We start from the raw sequence: 19,087 nt of genomic DNA, 5'->3' as shown, positions 1-19,087 counted from the left end.
AAGCTTTCGATCTTCATCCAATTGAGTAGTTATCTTAGAAAAGAAGCTATTCAAACTTGGATCTCTTTTGAACCTTGAAAGAGGAATGAAGAGATCAAGCTAGAAATACTTTCTCATACTGGACCAAATTGGGTTTGGATGGGTATGTGACTATAACCCTCTCAATACTTGATTTGGGAAATGCATGTGGTATAATCAGTGACCATACTTCATCTCTTCTCATGAGTAATTGACCAAGGAATTGGCTATTGATCAAGACTTGAGAGATTGAATTGTAAGAAATTGTAATTCAATCAATTAAGATTGCCAAGGAGATCAATGAGTGCATTAATTGAGGAAGAGATGAAAATGAGCTTGATCCGGATAATTGTAATATCTCCTAATTCCAATGAACTCCCCATCTCTGATCTTACCCATTCTCTTTAATTTCTGCCATTTACTTTTATGAGCAAATCCCCCATTCCCATTTATAATTCTGCAATTTATTTTCAGTCATTTACTTCCAGTCCTTTAATTCTAGCATTTACTTTTCTGTTATTTACATTCCCGCCATTTTATTTTCTGCAACTCTCAACCCAAATTCTGGATTCGCTCAACTAGAACATTCTTTTAATTAAAGTTGCTTGATCAATCAATCCCTGTGGGATTCAACCTCACTCTATTGTGAGTTTTTACTTGACGACAAATTCGGTACACTTGCCGAAGGGAGATTTGTTGAGAGACAAGTTTTCCGTGCATCAAGTTTATGGCGCCGTTGCCGGGGAATGATTGTGCATCAACAATGATTAAATTGGAAGATCACTAGATTGAGCATTTTTATTTTGTGAATTTCATTTTCTGTGTGAGTGATTTACTTTCTGTTTTAGTTAAACTTCTTTCCTTCCCCCTCTACTCTTTTTTTTTTCTTTGTTATTTTCAATTCTGTTTGCTAACACACTAACTGTTTGATATATTGCATCACCCACAACTAACAATGATTCTGACACAAATACTTTCTGCACCTATCTTTTCTCGCTTGCACTTGATGGTTGTATGACAGGGAGAAGAAGCGGAGCTTCAACTTCCTTCGATTCTGAACCTGAGAGAACCTTCCTTAGATTACGGAGGGAGGCAAGAGGAAAGAAAGTGGTTGGTGCTGAGGAAGAAGAGGAATTCTTTGAACCAAACATGGAAGACAACATGGAAAACCATCATGAAGAAGAAGATCTCAACCATGGGGGAGGAGGTAGAGCAAATCATGCTGGGGAGGATATAAGAGTTTTGGGCTCTTACATCAATCCAAACCCAGGAAATTGTGGAAGTAGCATCCAAAAGCCAACACTCCATGCCAATAACTTTGAACTTAAACCACAGCTCATCACCCTCATTCAGAACAACTGTTCGTTTGGAGGAGGTGTTCAAGAAGACCCCAATCAACATCTAACCACCTTCTTGAGGATATGTGACACAGTGAAGTCTAATGGGGTTCATCCTGATACCTATAGATTGCTCTTGTTTCCATTCTCACTTAGGGACAAAGCAGCCAAGTGGCTGGAATCTTTCCCAAAGGAAAGCTTGACAACTTAGGAAGACGTGGTGAACAAATTCTTAGCAAGATTTTACCCTCCTCAACGAATCAATAGGCTGAGAGCTGAGGTCCAAACTTTCAGGCAATAGGATGGTGAGACTCTATATGAAGCATGGGAGAGGTTCAAGGACTTAACAAGGAGGTGTCCACCTGACATGTTCAACGAATGGGTGCAGCTGCACATTTTCTATGAAGGGCTCTCTTATGAGTCAAAGAAGGCCATAGACCATTCATCTGGAGGATCTTTGAACAAGAAGAAGACTATTGAGGAAGCCATAGATGTTATTGAAACAGTAGCAGAGAACGACTACTTCTATGCTTCCGAAAGAGGGAACACAAGAGGAGTAATGGAGCTAAACAATGTAGATGCTCTGTTGGCCCAAAACAAGCTCATTACCCAGCAGTTGGCTGACCTCACCAAGAAGATGGAGAGGAACCAAGTAGCAGCAATCTCCACTTTATCAACAACCCAAGAAGGAGTGAATGAAGAAGCAGAGGGTAGTTAGGAGCAAGCCAACTACATTGGGAATTCACCAAGGAAAAACTATGATCCATATTCCAAGACCTACAACCCTGGATGGAGAAACCACCCAAACTTTGGGTGGGGAAGTGAGCAAGATCAAAACCAAGACCAGAGACGTTACAACTCCAACAACAATGCAGCTCATCAGCAGTTCACACAGAGGACATCTCAACCCCCCCCACAATAACACTTCTCCACATGCTTATCAAAACCAAAATAGCACATCTGCTCCGAGTCACTCATCAATTGATGACAAGCTCTCTAAGATTGAAGCCTTACTTGAAGGAATATGCCAAGAGATTCAAGAAAATAAGGTGTTCAAAGAGGAGGTACGAGCCAATATTAAGAACCAGGGAGAGACCATTAGGAAGCTGGAATTCCAGGTGGGATATTTAGCTGAGAAGATTCCCAAACCTACTGATAGCTTCCCAAGTGACACGGAAAAAAACCCTAAAGGATAAGCAAAGAAAGTAAGATGGGAAGATTGCAAAATGGTTACTACAAGTGATCAAGAGACTGAAGACAAGCAAAACACACTTTTCGAACAACCTGAAGACAACTCAACAAAGGAGGAGGATAAAGATCACCAAGAACCAAAAATCTCACAACAAGAGCTGCTGAAGCTCTATGCACCCTTTCCTCAACTGCTCAATGGTGCTGTGGGAAAAAGAATATACTCAAGGTTCCTAGACTTGTTTGCATCTCTGCATGTGAACATACCATTCATCAAGGCAATTCAACAAATGCCTGCATTCATCAAGTATATGAAGGAACTTCTTCCCAGGAAAAGCTCACTCAAAGGAGGCCAGACTATAGTGATGAACAAGGAATGTAGTGCCCTTATTCAACCTGAGTTGCCTACAAAAAGAAGAGACCCAGGGAGTTTTCACATCCCTTGTGCCATAGGTGAAAATATGTTCGATAGAGCACTATGTGATTTGGGGGCCAGCATCAACTTACTGCCCTTATCCCTGGTGAAGAGGCTGCAGATCAATGAGATAATGCCCACAGATGTAATCATCAGACTGGCTAACAAAACTCAAAAGCAAGCAATAGGAGTGGTGGAAAATGTGTTGCTAAAGGTTGGAAAATACTTTCTCCCAACAGACTTTGCATCCTGGACATGGAAGAGAGTCACACTCATCCAATCATATTGGGAAGACCATTCCTAGCTACGGCCAGAGCACTTATCGATGTAGAAAAAGGGGAGATAATATTGAGAATCCATGATGAACGACTCAGCTTCAATGTTTTCAAACTCTCACAAGAAACAGATCAAGAGGACAAGGAACTAAGCACAAATGATAATGAGACACTGAAGGAGGAAACAAGCACTGAAGCACAGCCAGTTTATTCTGAGATCCCCTTAATAGATAAACAAGGAAAACAGCAATTGCCACAGCTCAAGGAAATGTGGGAGGAACCTAAACCTCTAGAGGTAGGTAAAGACAACATCACAACTCCTTTAGAAGAAGAGGTCACCAAAGGGAAGACAACCTCAAAAGAAACAAAGAAGAAGGTACCAAGAAGGTGGAGGAACAAGAAAATCCCTACTGAAGACTTCTCTCCAGGGGATAGAGTTGTCTCAGCTTACTTCCCAGATATTCCCCCTAATCTCCCTACTGTACCATCTCAGTTACCCAAGGTCTTCACTATCAACAGAGTTCTTTCCCTGGAACATGTGGAGATCATTGATCCAATCAATGGATATAAGTCCACAGCAAGAGGGGAGGACTTTAAGCACTACCAACCACCCTGATGAAGGAAAAACGTCAAGCTAGTGACGCTAAAGAAGCACTTCATGGGAGGCAACCCATGTTTTATATGTTTTTAAAATAATGAGTAAATCAATGTTTATGAATTTCAACCCAAACTTGACAAACACTTGGTGAAATCTTTGTCATGCAGTATATAGTGAAGAACAAGTTTGGTGTTCAAAGCAAACCAAGATGCATGCTAGTCTTGGGAGCTTTGAACAAAACTTTTCATCACATTATTTCAAACTAAGTTTGGTGTCACCCCATGGTGCCACCAAAATGCATAAGGATACACAAGTAGTTAGTTAGTTGAAATTCATAAATAAACAAACTCTTTTTCTTCTCTTTATTATTCTAGCCGTAGAGTTTGATTTTTATGATATTAATTTCCTTATTTTAAATCTTTATAGGAAAGGAAAAGAAGCATAAAAAGGGATTGATTGGACAATTAAATGGAGGAGATTTTGCCACTTAATGAAGAGCACTACACACATGTCTCAAGAGGGAACGCATGGGGAAACGCTGCCATGAAACATTGGAGAAAGAAGACTCTTGAAGACCGAACCAATCACTCTCATTAAGTGATGATCCTTGTCCTTCCTTCATACACAACCCCAATTGTCCATCAAGCAACAATCCTTGCAATCCACACCTTCCATCCACTCATGACCTCCCTATATAAGTGAACCTTAGTGCATGATCATTCCTCACACTCAAATTCCCACTCTCCACACTTCATACTTTCGGCCTGCTCAAACTCCTTCATCACACTCTATCCTAGCCAACCTATTCCTCATCTCTCCGTATCCTCCAACCTCCACCTCAAAATAGCAATTCAATTCATGGCATCATCAAGCTCAAAGAGACAAAAGAGGAAGTAACCCATGGAGAGTGTTCCTTTCGATGAGAAGAAATTCAAAACTGCCTTTCATGAACGTGAATTCGAATGGATAAGGGCGAGAAAGATATTGCCAGAGTTAATCTTCCAAATCAATGCAAATGAGTCACCACAAATTCTGGAAAAAATCGAACAGAGGGGGTGGCAATTGCTCACAAGTCCAGAGGGGAAGATCAATGGAAACCTCATCAAAGAATTTTATGCAAATGTAGTAAGAGAGGATAAAACCAAGGCCCCAACCTTCAAAAGTTACGTAAGAGGAAAAGAGGTGGACTTCAGCCCAAATGCCTTAACAAGAGTTCTTCACCTGAAATCACCTCGTTTTGATGAGGAAAGTTATCAGGCAAGGATAAGTAGAAGCCCTGATAATAATGAGCTCTCAGAGATAGTGGCAGACATCTGTGTTATAGCAGCTGACTGGGAGAGGTACACAGATGGGAGACCCAAGTTCATCAAGAGAGGAGACCTGAGCCCTGAAGCCAAGGGGTGGTTTGAACTTGTAAGGAGGTCCATTCTACCAGCTGCAAATAATTTAGAGGTAAACATCAATCGAGCTACTATGGTGCATTGCTTAATACAGGGTGGGGAAATCAATGTGAATGAGCTCATCGCCGAGGGGATTCAAGATTCGGCTGAGAAGGTTGATTCAGGTGCCAGGCTTTGGTACCCCAGCACCATTCTCCGCTTATGCAACAAGGCCAAGGTAGTATTTGAGGACAGAAATCCAGACTGGGTGAACCCAGGGAGGCCAGTTACACTCGAGCGATTGGTTTATACTACACCTGCTCAACAACAAAGAAGACCACAAATAGGAAAACCAAAAGCAAAAGAAAGAGTTCACCAAGAGGAACCTCATCAGGAAGAATATCAACAAGGAGGGTATTCTGATCCAGCCAACTTGAACATGAGTCACCTTCTAAGAGCCATTGAGGATTTGGGGATGAGACATATGGAAGGACAAGAGCAAATACTAAACCTTCAAACCAACTGGCTGAGCCAACAGGAAGCATGGCAAAAACAACAAATGGAGCAGCAGCAGGAACACTACTCCAGGCTCACTCAAGCCATCAACCAAGTGAATGAGAGGCAAGAGCTTCAAGAGAAGCACTTGCAAGAACTCAACCAGCGGCAGATAGCCCAAATGAAAACTTTCAATGAGTTCAGTGTACTCAATGAAGGAAGGCAACTACATAGGGAGGAGTTCTATGTGAACACTCAAGCCAAGTTGAACTACATGACTAGTAATATGCATCAGCTACACTATGCCATCCCTACATATGATGAGGTCCAAAAAGATTTTGTAGAACAAGAAGAGAGGAAGGTGAAACAGCAAAAGGAGACACTCAAGAAGAAGATGGAAGATGGTGGTTTCTGGAAGAAGCTGCTTGGAAAAGGCAAAGGAAGTGGGAGTACAAGCACTCAAGAGAGACACAATGAGGACAAGCAAGGATGGGAGCATGGGCATCCACATGAAGGACAGGTGGTGGAGTTCTTTTTGGTCCATGTTTTCTATGCTTTAAATAAGGAAGATCTTGTATGAAATAGAACATGCTTCCATGTTATGTTTTAAACCTTTTTCAATTATGTCTTTTAAGTTTTTGGTATTGAAGAAAGTCTCTGTGTGCTAGTCTTTATGTCACTGCATCCCTACTTAACTTACTTGTATGCTTGTTCCTTTTTAATCAAATAAAGAGAGAATGTTTATGTTTTAAAAGACCAGAGTAGAGTTCATAATGTGGAAGTGCATTCATGAATCTTTGGGGTAGTCATAAGTTAGCTAAGTTGGTTCAACCACAAGGCTAGGAGGACAACTATCTATCCTGAATACTTGACTTTGGATATACTCATGAGACTAAGTTAGTAACAAGATCCTAATAAGAGAAAAGGGAAAGAACAATGGAAGTGAAAAACAAAAGAAAAAGAGTAAGCAATAAGGCTAGGCACCAATGGTTTAGACCTTGAGACAAGTGTCTGTGGTGCTCTTGTATGAAGGATTTACTTGGATGAATAAGCTCTCAGAGGTGCTTTATCACTTGGTAACTTGGGTTAACTAACCCGGGATTATCAGCTGAAAATCCACTATCAAGAGTAACCCTCACTACAGAGCATTTAGTAACCCAAAGAGGTGCTGGACACCAAGGTCTCAAGAAAAGAAAATAAATAAACTATATGCCTATGGTGTGTATGTATGGGGGAAAGACTTGAGGGAGTAAGTCCTTAGGGGTGCTTCAACACCTAGCACCTTGAACCAACTGGTTCGGGAGTATTGGCTGAAAGCTTATCTTAAAGAGTTGCCCCCTTATAGAGCACTTAGCCTAAATAACACAAATAACCCTTGAAATAACAATAAAAGGATCAATGAATAAAAGTCTCATGGGATATAAACAAAGTAAGTGTTTAGGGACATGATAAAAGTCTGAAAGCCAGTAATGGAATGAACCTAAGTTGCTATGCATGAAACCACCATAAAATCAGTAACATGACTTCCACAAGAATGACTCATTCCTCTGGATACTCCATTCATCATTCTCTTGTTCCAGTACTTGCTTAGGGACAAGCAAGCTTTAAGTTTGGTGTTGTGATGCCAGGGCATCTTGGCCAGTTTCACTGACCTTTTCTTTACTATTTTTAGGGTAGTTTCATGCATTTCTTTAGGAAATAAGCTAGTTTTGGGTAGATATTCACCTACACCTTGATTCAAGCATACATTGTGCATTTTACATTATTTCATCAGGATTTTTCATGAATTTAGTGAAAAATTGTATGCTGCATTACCCATGACTTGGACTAGAACTTTGATGCACTCTATTGCTTGATTTCAGGACCAAAGGAAGCAAGGAAAGGGAGGTAACTTACAAAGTTAATGAGAAAAGTGATTGCCAATAACACTCTCAAAGCCATCATTGCCCACGTTAAGAGTCACGTTAACTAAGTTAACGTGAACTCTAACGTGGAGAAGGGAAGTTGAGCCAACGTTAGTGACACTTAACATTGTCACTAACGTTGGCAAACACTCATGAGTGGCCACGTTAGAGCCCACGTTACCCTAGTTAACGTGGCCTCTAACGTTAAAGGGGGAAGAGAAGCCAACGTTAGTGACATTCAACAGTCACTAACGTTGGCCTAAGGATGCAACACACCACGTTAACTCCCACGTTAACTTGGTTAATGTGGGAGCTAACGTAAGAAGTGAGAGTTGTCGACAACGTTAGTGACACTCAACATCGTCACTAACATTGGAAGCAACCACACAACCCCCCAAGGAGCCACGTTAACTTCCACGTTAACTTAGTTAACGTGGAAGCTAACGATGAGGAATGAATGATGAGCCAACATTAGTGACACTCAACATTGTCACTAACGTTGGGATGGCTAAGAATGGCCACGTTAGAAGCCACGTTAACCTAGTTAACATGGACTCTAACGTGAGATATAGGGCCACATTGGAACGTTAGTGACAATGTTGAGTGTCACTAACATTCTCGAAGTTTGGCAAGGCCACGTTAGAAGCCATGTTAACCTAGTTAACGTGGGCTTTAACATGAAGCAAAAAGGGGCACACTGGAACATTAGTGACAATGTTGAGTGTCACTAACGTTCTCGAAGGTTGGCAAGGCCACGTTAGAAGCCACGTTAACCTAGTTAACGTGGGCTCTAACGTGAGGCAAATGGGTACATTGGAACGTTAGTGAAAATGTTAAGTGTCACTAACGTTCTCGAACTTATACTTTCACTAAATGTTAACACCCCTAACGTCTTGAGCTAAAGTCTCTGCCCACTTAGAACTTTCTCTCTGCAAGTAAAGCCAAGCCCAAATGAAGAAAAGAACTGCTTCAAACTCAAGATCCAAAGGCCCAAGACTTGAAGAGCCAACTACAAGCTGAGAGAAATAGTATATATAGGAGTAGCTTTGAATTGTTAGGGAGTTCTGAAGGCTGGAAAAAGAGAACTACTCTCTGTATTTTTCTTTCTCTGCATTTTCTAGTTTTATGATGTATTCTCCATCTTTGTTTTCATTTTCAAGAGCTATGAACAACTAAACCCCTTTCATTGGGTTAGGGAGCTCTGTTGTAATTTGATGGATCAATACTAATTTTTATTATTCTTCTTCTATCTTTTCTCTTGATTTTACTTGAAAGCTTTCGATCTTTATCCAATTGAGTAGTTATCTTGGAAAAGAAGCTATTCAAACTTGGATCTCTTTTGAAACTTGAAAGAGGAATGAAGAGATCAAGCTAGAAATGCTTTCTCATACTGGACCAAATTGGGTTTGGATGGGTATGTGACTATAACCTTCTCAATACTTGATTTGGGAAATGCAAGTGGTATAATAAGTGACCATACTTCATCTCTTCTCATGAGCAATTGACCAAGGAATTGGCTATTGATCAAGACTTGAGAGATTGAATTGCAAGAAATTGTAATTCAGTCAATTAAGATTGCCAAGGAGATCAATGAGTGCATTGATTGAGGAAGAGATGAAAATGAGCTTGATCCGGAGAATTGCAACATCTCCTAGGCCCAATGAACTCCCCATCTCTGATCTTACCCATTCTCTTTAATTTCTGCCATTTACTTTTATGAGCAAATCCCCCATTCCCATTTACAATTCTGCAATTTATTTTCAGTCATTTACTTCCAGTCCTTTAATTATAGCATTTACTTTTCTGTTATTTACATTCCCGCCATTTTATTTTCTGCAACTCTCAACCCAAATTCTGGATTCGCTCAACTAGAACATTCTTTTAATTAAAGTTGCTTGATCAATCAATCCCTGTGGGATTCGACCTCACTCTATTGTGAGTTTTTACTTGACGACAAATTCGGTACACTTGCCGAAGGGAGATTTGTTGAGAGACAAGTTTTTCGTGCATCACTTGCTGCTGCTAGGACTTGGCCCATCGTGCCACTTGGTGGTAGTGGCGTGGCACGCCAGCTTCTTAGTTCGTTGGGACTTAGTTCTTCGTAACCCAGTATATAATCATACTATCAGACTCCCACTTTTTTTCTTAATCTTTCTTGCCTTTAAAAAAATTTTCTTTAACTTAGAGAAAAAGATTCATTCAGGAGACCTTTGTTACATATTGAAGGATTTTGGTCACAAGTAAGTTTAGAAGTAAGGTGAAGTGAAGAGGAATGAAACCATGATTATCAACTAAAAACAAATATAAGGAATTATAGACCAAAAATAAAGTTACTGATGAACGGATTTTTGACAGTATAGATTTTCACAATAAATCCTCGTTACAAGTATAGTTTCTAAATCAACAAATGATCCTCTCATGCAAAAATTTGTTTGTCGCAAGTAAAAACCCCAATAAAAATAACTGAAGTATTCAAACCTCGGGTCGTCTCTCAAAGGAATATCAGGGAATTGTTCTTGTTATTGGTTATGAGATGCATATTTTGGGGTTTGATAAGAGACATGAAAAATAAATTGCAAAAGAAGTAAACTAATAACTAAGAAAGCTCTTGGCAAGGAATGAGAATTGGAAGTCCTATCCTCATTATCATCATCAATTGTGACATCAATTGTCCATTACTCCCAGTTAGTCAACCTCTAACCATGAAGGAAAGTCAAGTGGATAAATCAACTTGAATCCTCAAGTCCTAGTCAACTCCTAAGGAAAGACTAGAGTTAGTGTCATTCAAGTCAATTAGCAATTTCCAATCATCAATCAACAAAGGAGTTTGATAACTCAATAGTCTCCAATTACTCAACCAAAGCCAAGAGGAGAAGAATCTACTCTAACATCCTTCCAAGCATTTCATCAAACACTTGGAAGGCAAATAGGAAAAGCATGGTAAATGGACAACAAGAGTATATTAAATCTACAACTACTCAATTGCAAAGAATTAACAATAACTCAGTTAAACAACAAAGGTAAGTAAAACATGAATTGCATCAAAAGTGAATCCAAACCCAACAATAGTGTGTCAATATAAAGGAGAAATGAAAGGGAAATTGGCCAGAAAACTAAGAGAGTGATAAACCCCATTTGTAGGATTTATCTTGTGCCTAATTTAGGAGATTTAATGACCTTTTACCCACATTTATTCAATGAAATAGCATGGTTTCATGATTGTCTCCTTATTTTGCTTAGATGTGAAAAAATGCGTTTTAGGCCCTTAATTGGTTAATCTTGATTCACCTTTGATTCCACTAGATGCCTTGATGTGTTTGTTAAGTGATTTCAGGTTGAAAAGGCTTGGAATGGATCAAAGGAGTGAAAGGAAAGCATACAAAGTGGAGAAATCATGAAAAGCCAAAGATTTGGAAAAATCCCATGGACGCGCGTGCGCACTATGTGCCTACGCGCGGATTGCGAAATTCACCGGGGACGCGTACGCGCGCTTTGTGCGTACGCGCCAAAGGCTGCACGTGGTTTTTAAAGAAGAACTCGTGCCTGGCAATTTTGGAGGGTTTCTGGCCCTATTTGGAGCTGAGTTTTTGGCGGGAAAAACTTTAAAAGACCAAAGATTGAAGGGGAACACATCATTCACACATCTTTTGCTCATTCACACACCTTAGGATTAGTTTAGAGTTAGTTTCTAGAGAGAGAAGCTCTCTCTTCTCTCTAGAATTAGGTTTAGGATTAGGTTTAGTTCTTAGATCTAGGTTTTGATTCATGCTCTCTTCTACTTTTTCTTCTTAATTCCTTGTTGTTACATTCATCATTATTCTATTCTTTTGTTGTAATTTCCTTTATGTTGATTCTATATTTTGTTGTAGATCTACTCTTGTTCCTTCTATTTTACTTTAATGCAATTTGAGATAATTCATGTAGATCTTGTTTTCTTTAATTGTTGTTGTTAATTCTTTGCATCCAATTGTTGTTAGAATTCACTCTTGTTGTAGATTTTCTATGCTTTCCTTTTGTGTGTTCCAAGTGTTTGATGAAATACTTGGTTGGATTTTAGTGTAGATCTTGTTCCTCTTGGCCTAGGTGGAGTAATTAGTGATGCTTGAGTTATCTAATTCCTTTGTTGATTGATAATTAGAAGTTGCTAATTGATTTGGATACCACTAAAGCTAGTCTTTCCCTTGGGAGTTGGCTAGGACTTGTGAAATCAAGTTAATTCATCCGCTTGACTTTCTTCCATGGTTAGAGGCTAACTAAGTGGTAGCAATGGACAATTTGTGGTCACACTTGAGGAGGATAACCAGGATGGGACTTCTAGTTCTCATATCTTGCCAAGAGCTTTGTTAGTTGTTAGTTTATTTCCTTTTCCATTTATATTTCATCTCTAATATCTCAAAACTTTATTGTAATTCATAGGGAAAATGACCCGAGGTTTAATACTTCGGTTTGTAGATTTTAGGGGTTTGTACTAGTGACAAACAAATTTTTGTATGAAAGGATTAGTGTTGGTTTAGAAACTATATTGCAACGAGAATTTATTGTGAATTCTAGACCGTCAAAAATCCAATCATCAAAATGGCGCCGTTGCCGGAGAATTGCAATGGTGTTATGTTATTGGTTATTGTATATATGTGAATAGTGTGAATAGCTTGATTTTTGGCTTGCTTGTTAGTTTTTGCTAGTTTTAGGACATTGTTTCATTATTTCTTGTTAGCTTTTGTTTCTTATTTTCACTTTTCACCATGAATTCTCACTTTGGCTATGAGTTTGGTTCTAACTATGTTGTAGGAAATGGGAGCTACAATGAAGATGTGTATCAAGGATGGGACAATCAAAGGTGGGAGGAGCCATATGCATATGATCAATCTTCATGGCAACAACCTCCACCATACACTATGAATAAGAGCCATTTTATGATTCATATCAATCCAATGGCTATGGTGAATCTCTTTGTGACTTTCAAGAACCACCACCATATGCCTATGAGCCATATCCTCAACATAACCCTGGTGCACGAATATGTGATTTCAATGGCGCTAACAACTTGGTACGCACAATTGTAATCTCAACTCTTTTTCACAACTTCGCACAACTAACCAGCAAGTGCACTGGGTCATCCAAGTAATAAACCTTATGTGAGTAAGGGTCGATCCCACGGAGATTGTCGGCTTGAAGCAAGCTATGGTCATCCTTGTAAATCTCAGTCAGGAAGATTCAAATGGTTATGAAGTTTTGATAATTAAAATATAAATAAAACATAAAATAAGACCATTGTCTTTTTGCACACTGTCACTTGTGCCCCACATTCGCAGGTTTGAAGCTCGTCACAGTCATCCCTTCCCAGATCCTACTCGGATTGTGCTAAGCGAGTAACGAAGATTGGGTGATTGTCATGGGTCACCCATTCATTCTGACTTAACTGAATTAAGTACGAGAGTATATCTTGGAGAAGAAGTAGGCATGGATTGAATAGAAAAATAGTAGTAATTGTATTAAGTCATGAAGAACAGCAGAGCTCCACACCTTAATCTATGGGGTGTAGAAACTCCACCGTAGAAAATACATAAGTGAAAGGTCTAGGCATGGCCGTGAGGCCAGCCTCTCCAAATGTAAAATATGGCAAAAAGCTGTAGAATAAATCTCTAAAAGTAGTTAAAACATAGGAACTCATAAATTATCCGCTCATCACAACACCAAACTTAAATTGTTGCTTGTCCCTAAGCAACTGAAAATAAAATAGGATAAAAAGAATAGAATATACAATGAATTCCAAACTTATCAATGAAGATTAGCTTCAATTAGATGAGCGGGACTTGTAGCCTTTTTGCTTCTGAACAGTTTTGGCATCTCACTTTATCCTTTGAAGCTCATAATGATTGGCATCTATAGGAACTCAGAATTCAGATAGTGTTATTGATTCTCCTAGTTCACTATGTTGATTCTTGAACACAGCTACTTTATGAGTCTTGGCCGTGACCCTAAGCATTTTGTTTTCCAGTATTACAACCGGATACATAAATGCCACAGACACATAACTGGGTGAACCTTTTCAGATTGTGACTCAGATTTGCTAAAGTCCCCAGTTAGAGGTGTCCAGAGCTCTTAAGCACACTCTTTTTGCTTTGGACCATGACTTTAACCGCTCAGTCTCAAGCTTTTCACTTGACACCTTCACGCCACAAGCACATGGTTAGGGATAGCTTGGTTTAGCCGCTTAGGCCAGGATTTTATTCCTGTGGGCCCTCCTATTCATTAATGCTCAAAGTCTTGGATCCTTTTTCTATACTTGCCTTTTGGTTTAAAGGGTTACTGGCTTTTTCTGCTTGCTGTTTTTTTTTGCCACTTTTTTTTCGCAAGCTCTTTCTTATTCACTGCTTTTTCTTGCTTCAAGAATCAATTTTATGATTTTTTAGATTATCAATAACATTTCTCCTTTTTCTTTATTCTTTCAAGAGCCAACAATTTTAACATTCATAAACAACAAATTCAAAAATATGCGCTGTTCAAGCATTCATTCAGAAAACAAAAGGTATTGCCACCACATCAAAATAATTAAACTAATTTCAAGATAGAATTCGAAACCATGTACTTCTTGTTCTTTTGCAATTAAAAACATTTTTCATTTAAAAAAGGTGATGGATTCATAGGACATTCATAGCTTTAAGACATAGACACTAGACACTAATGATCATGTAATAAAGACACAACATAAATAAAACATAAGGCATAGGAAACGAAAAACAGAAAATAAAGAACAAGGAAATTAAAGAACAGGTCCACCTTAGTGAAGGCAGCTAGTTCTTCCTCTTGAAGATATTTTGGAGTGCTTGAGCTCCTCAATGTCTCTTCCTTTCCTTTGTTGTTCCTCCCTCATGGCTCTTTGGTCTTCTCTAATTTCATGGAGGAGGATGGAATACTCTTGGTGTTCCACCCTTAGTTGTCCCATGTTGGAACTTAATTCTCCTAGGGAGGTATTGATTTGCTCCCAATAGTTTTGTGGAGGAAAGTGCATCCCTTGAGGCATCTCAGGGATTTCATGATGAGGATTTTCCTCATGCTCTTGTTGAGGTTCATGAGTGGGCTCTCTTGTTTGCTCCATTCTTTTCTTAGTGATGGGCTTGTCCCCTTCAATGAGGGTGTCCTCCTCTATGACAATTCCAGCTGAATTGCATAGGTGACAAATAAGATGAGGGAAGGCTAACCTTGCCAAAGTGGAAGGCTTGTCTGCCACCTTGTAGAGTTCTAGGGATATGATCTCATGAACTTCTACTTCCTCTCCAATCATGATGCTATCGATCATGATAGCTCGGTCTATTGTAACTTCAGACCGGTTGCTAGTAGGAATTATAGAGCGTTGGATAAACTCCAACCATCCCCTAGCCACGGGTTTAAGGTCAAGCCTTCTTAGTTGAACCGGCTTGCCTCTTGAGTCTCTCTTCCATTGAGCTCCTTCCACACAAATGTCCCTAAGGACTTGGTCCAACCTTTGATCAAAGTTGACCCTTCTAGTCAAAGGGTGAGGATCTCCTTGCATCATAGGCAAGTTGAATGCCAACATCACATTTTTCGGACTAAAATCCAAGTAATTTTCCCGAACCATTGTGAGCTAATTCTTTGGGTTTGGGTTCATATTTTGGTCATGGTTCCTAGTGATCCATGCATTAGCATAGAACTCTTAAACCGTTAAGATCCCGACTTGTTGAACGGGGTTGGTGAGGATTTCCCAACCTCTTCTTCGGATCTCATGTCGGATCTCCGGATATTCACTCTTTTTTAGCTTAAAGGGGACCTCAGAGATCACCTTTTTCTTGGCCACAATTTCATAGAAGTGGTCTTGATGGACCTTTGAGATGAGTCTCTCCATCTCCCATGACTCGGAGGTGGAAGCAATTGTCTTCCCTTTCCTCTTTCTAGAGATTTCTCTGGCCTTTGGTGCCATTGATGGTTAAAGAAAAACAAAAAGCTTTAGCTTTTCCCACACCAAACTTAGAATGGTTGCTCGTCCTCGAGCAAAAGAAGAAAGAAAGGAGTAGAAGAAGAAGAAATGGAGGAGATGGAGATGTGTGGTGGTTATCGCCAAGGTGGATTTTAGTGTGTATGTTGTGTGAAATTGTAGGTAGTGAGGAGGGGTATTTATAGGGTAAGGGAGAGAGGGGTTTCAGTCATGAAGGGGAAGGTTTGGGAGGGAAATGGTTTGAATTTAAATGGTGAGGTAGGTGTGGTTTAATGATGGATGGATGTGAGTGGTGAAGAGGATATGGGGAAGTGGGTAAAATTTGATAGGTGAAGGGTATTTGGGGAAGTGGTATTGAGGTGATTGGTCAATGGTGTTATGGAAAGGTGTGAAGAGGAGAGAAGAAGAAGTGGGATAGGTGGGGATCCTGTGGGGTCCACAGATCCTGAGGTGTCAAGGAATTTGAGTCCCTGCACCATTTTGGCATTCAAACGCCCATTCTGTGCCAAATCTGGCATTTAACGCCAGCTTTGCTACCTTTCCTGGCGTTAAACGCCAGTCTGCTGCCCATTTCTGGCGTTAAACACCAGCCAGATGCCCATTTCTGGCGTTTAATGCCAGCCTATGCCAGACAGCCCTTTCTGGTGTTAAATGCCCAGAATGCTGCCAGGCTGGGCATTAAACGCCCATTCTGCTATCCTTACTGGCGTTTAAACGCCACTAAGTCTGTCCTCCAGGGTGTGCTATTTTTAATGCTATTTTTCATTCTGTTTTTTATTTTTTTTGTTGTTTTTGTGACTTCACATGATCATCAACCTAAAGAAAACATAAAATAACAATGGAAAACAAATAAGTATAATTAAATAATATTGGGTTTCCTCCCAATAAGTGCTTCTTTAATGTCAGTAGCTTGACAGTGAAGCTCTTAGAGAGTTTCACAGAGACTCGGAGCTTGATGTTGGCCTCCCAACACCAAACTTAGAATTTGAGTGTGGAGGCTCTGTTTGTCTTTTTGCACACTGTCACTTGTGCCCCACATTCGTAGGTTTGAAGCTCGTCACAGTCATCTCTTCCCAGATCCTACTCGGAATACCACAGACAAGGTTTAGACTTTCCGGATCCTGGATGCTACTCGAAATACCACAGGCAAGGTTTAGACTTTCCTGATCCCAGGAATGGCTGCCAATAATTCTAGCCTATACCACGAAGGTTCTAATCTTAGATTAGAAACCCAAGAGAATATACTCCAGCTGTCGTCCAATGACTACGTTGAACATCATGTAGATCGCTTTGTGGTTGTTAGGCACGCGACCTTGGCTAAGCGAGTAACAAAGATTGGGTGATTGTCATGGGTCACCCCTTCATTCTGACTTAACCGAATTAAGTACGAGAGTATATCTTGGAGAAGAAGTAGGCGTGAATTGAATAGAAAAACAGTAGTAATTGCATTAAGTCATGAAGAACAACAGAGCTGCACACCTTAATCTATGGGGTGTAGAAACTCCACTGTAGAAAATACATAAGTGAAAGGTCTAGGCATGGCCGTGAGGCCAGCCTCTCCAAACATAAAATATGGCAAAAAGCTGTAGAATAAATCTGTAAAAGTAGTTTTTATACTAAACTAGTAACCTAGGTTTACAGAAAATGAGTAACTAAGTGCAGATAGTCCAGAAATCCACTTCCGGGGCCCACTTGGTGTGTGCTTGGATTGAGCATTGAAGCTTTTTGGTGCTTAGGCTGTTCCTGGAGTTAAACGCCAGCTTTGGTGCCAGTTTGGGCGTTTAACTCCAATTCTGGTGCCAGTTTGGGCATTTTACGCCAAGATGTTTTAGACTGACTTTGAACGCCAGTTTAGGCCATCAAATCTGGAGCAAAATATGGACTATTATATATTTCTGGAAAGCCAAGGATGTCTAATTTCCAACGCAATTGAGAGCGTGCCAATTGGGATTCTGTAGCTCTAGAAAATCCACCTCGAGTGCAGGGAGGTCAGAATCCAATAGCATCCGCAGTCCTTTTTCAGCCTCTGAATCAGATTTTCGCTTAGGTCCCTCAATTTCAGCCAGAAAATACCTGAAATCACAGAAAAACACACAAACTCATAGTAAAGTCTAGAAATGTGATTTTTGAATAAAAACTATAAAAAATATAATAAAAAGTAATTAAAACATACTAAAAACTATGTAAAAACAATGCCAAAAAGGGTTTAAATTATCCGCTCATCAAACCCTCAACCATACTCACAAGCCCCTTCTCACCAACCACCTTCATATGACCCTAACCCATATCCACCATACCAACCACCTTTTAAGCCATATGAGCCACATATAGAGCCACCACCATTCCAACATCAACATTTTCAAGAGCCACCCCCTCCATACTATTACCAAGATGAACCACCTCCAATGCATGACAATTTTCAACCATAAAATGAATTATACTTTCACCGGCAATCTCCCATGGAAGAATATTCATGTCCATTGATCCAAGAGCCATATGATCCTACTCATGACATTTAAGAGGAACAATAGTCAAGGGATCGTCTCAAGGAAACATTGGATAAATTTCAAGCAACCATGGAGTGTGTTGTGCAACAAGTGAAAAGAATGGAAAATATTGAACCACCACAACTCTACCAAGAAGAACCACTTTCCTACTATGAATCCTTCCCCTAAATTGATGAACCCTTCCATCCACCCCAAACTCCAATGGATGACATCCTCGATGTTCTTGTTCAAGGACAAGAGGAGATAAAAAAGGATGTGCAACAATTCACGGCCACCTTGGACGAGGTGGTAAACCGGTTGGCATCCCAACACTTGAACACTCATGGAACTCCCAAGGCTACATGTGCAGAACCTAATGAAGAGCATAGCAAGAAGGAGAGGTTGGATACTCCGGTAAAAAGTGAGGGAAATTGCTTTGTATTGGAACAATTGGAGGAAACTGTAATTGTTGAAAACAAGGAAGAAGTGGTTGAAGACTTGGGAGATGTAAAACTACCTTGGGAATCTAGAGTTGAAGAAAACCCCTCCAAGAAGATTGAATTTGATGCTAAGGAGGAATGTGCACAACCTCTAAGGAATATCCCTTATGAAGAATTGGATGGGATAGAGCAAGAAGCGAGTTCCCTTGGCAATGAAGATCAAGTATCAAGTCTTAGTAGTGAAGAGTCCTTTGAGCTTGTAGAACCTTCTCCCGGTGAAATCGGAAGCAATGTGGAGGTAAATATCTCTTATCCTCCCATTTATGATTTGAGTAAGGGAAAAGGCTTAGATAAAATTATTGAACAAAGGATTGAGATTAAGAGATCCTGTGAGGAGGTGGAGATCCTTAGAAAAAGGAGGACGGGAGTTGGATACGCTTTGTCAAGACCCTTAGAAGCTTCTTTACCTAGGTTGCTATCTATTCCTTCGCTTGAGTGGGTAAAATTCATTTCTATTAGCTTTATTGTCCCACTTGAGTATGGCTTGCTTGAAATGGATGGTCAACTTAGGATGCTTTGTGGGATGAAGCATAAAAGA

General features: G+C 39.9%; 1 non-coding gene across 1 annotated transcript; it reads right to left on the bottom strand.

Moving 5' to 3' along the window:
- Positions 1 to 1,620: 1,620 nt before the first annotated feature.
- LOC112767603 (small nucleolar RNA R71) lies at positions 1,621 to 1,724 on the bottom strand. Its single transcript, XR_003185045.1, has one exon. It is a non-coding gene; the product is annotated as a small nucleolar RNA R71 (small nucleolar RNA).
- Positions 1,725 to 19,087: the final 17,363 nt, after the last annotated feature.

The sequence above is a fragment of the Arachis hypogaea genome, chromosome 17 (assembly GCF_003086295.3).
Source record: "Arachis hypogaea cultivar Tifrunner chromosome 17, arahy.Tifrunner.gnm2.J5K5, whole genome shotgun sequence".
In the NCBI taxonomy this organism is placed as follows: domain Eukaryota; kingdom Viridiplantae; phylum Streptophyta; class Magnoliopsida; order Fabales; family Fabaceae; genus Arachis; species Arachis hypogaea.
The sequence above is the reverse complement of the archived record's forward strand: the minus strand, read 5'-3'. Positions and strand labels throughout refer to the sequence as shown.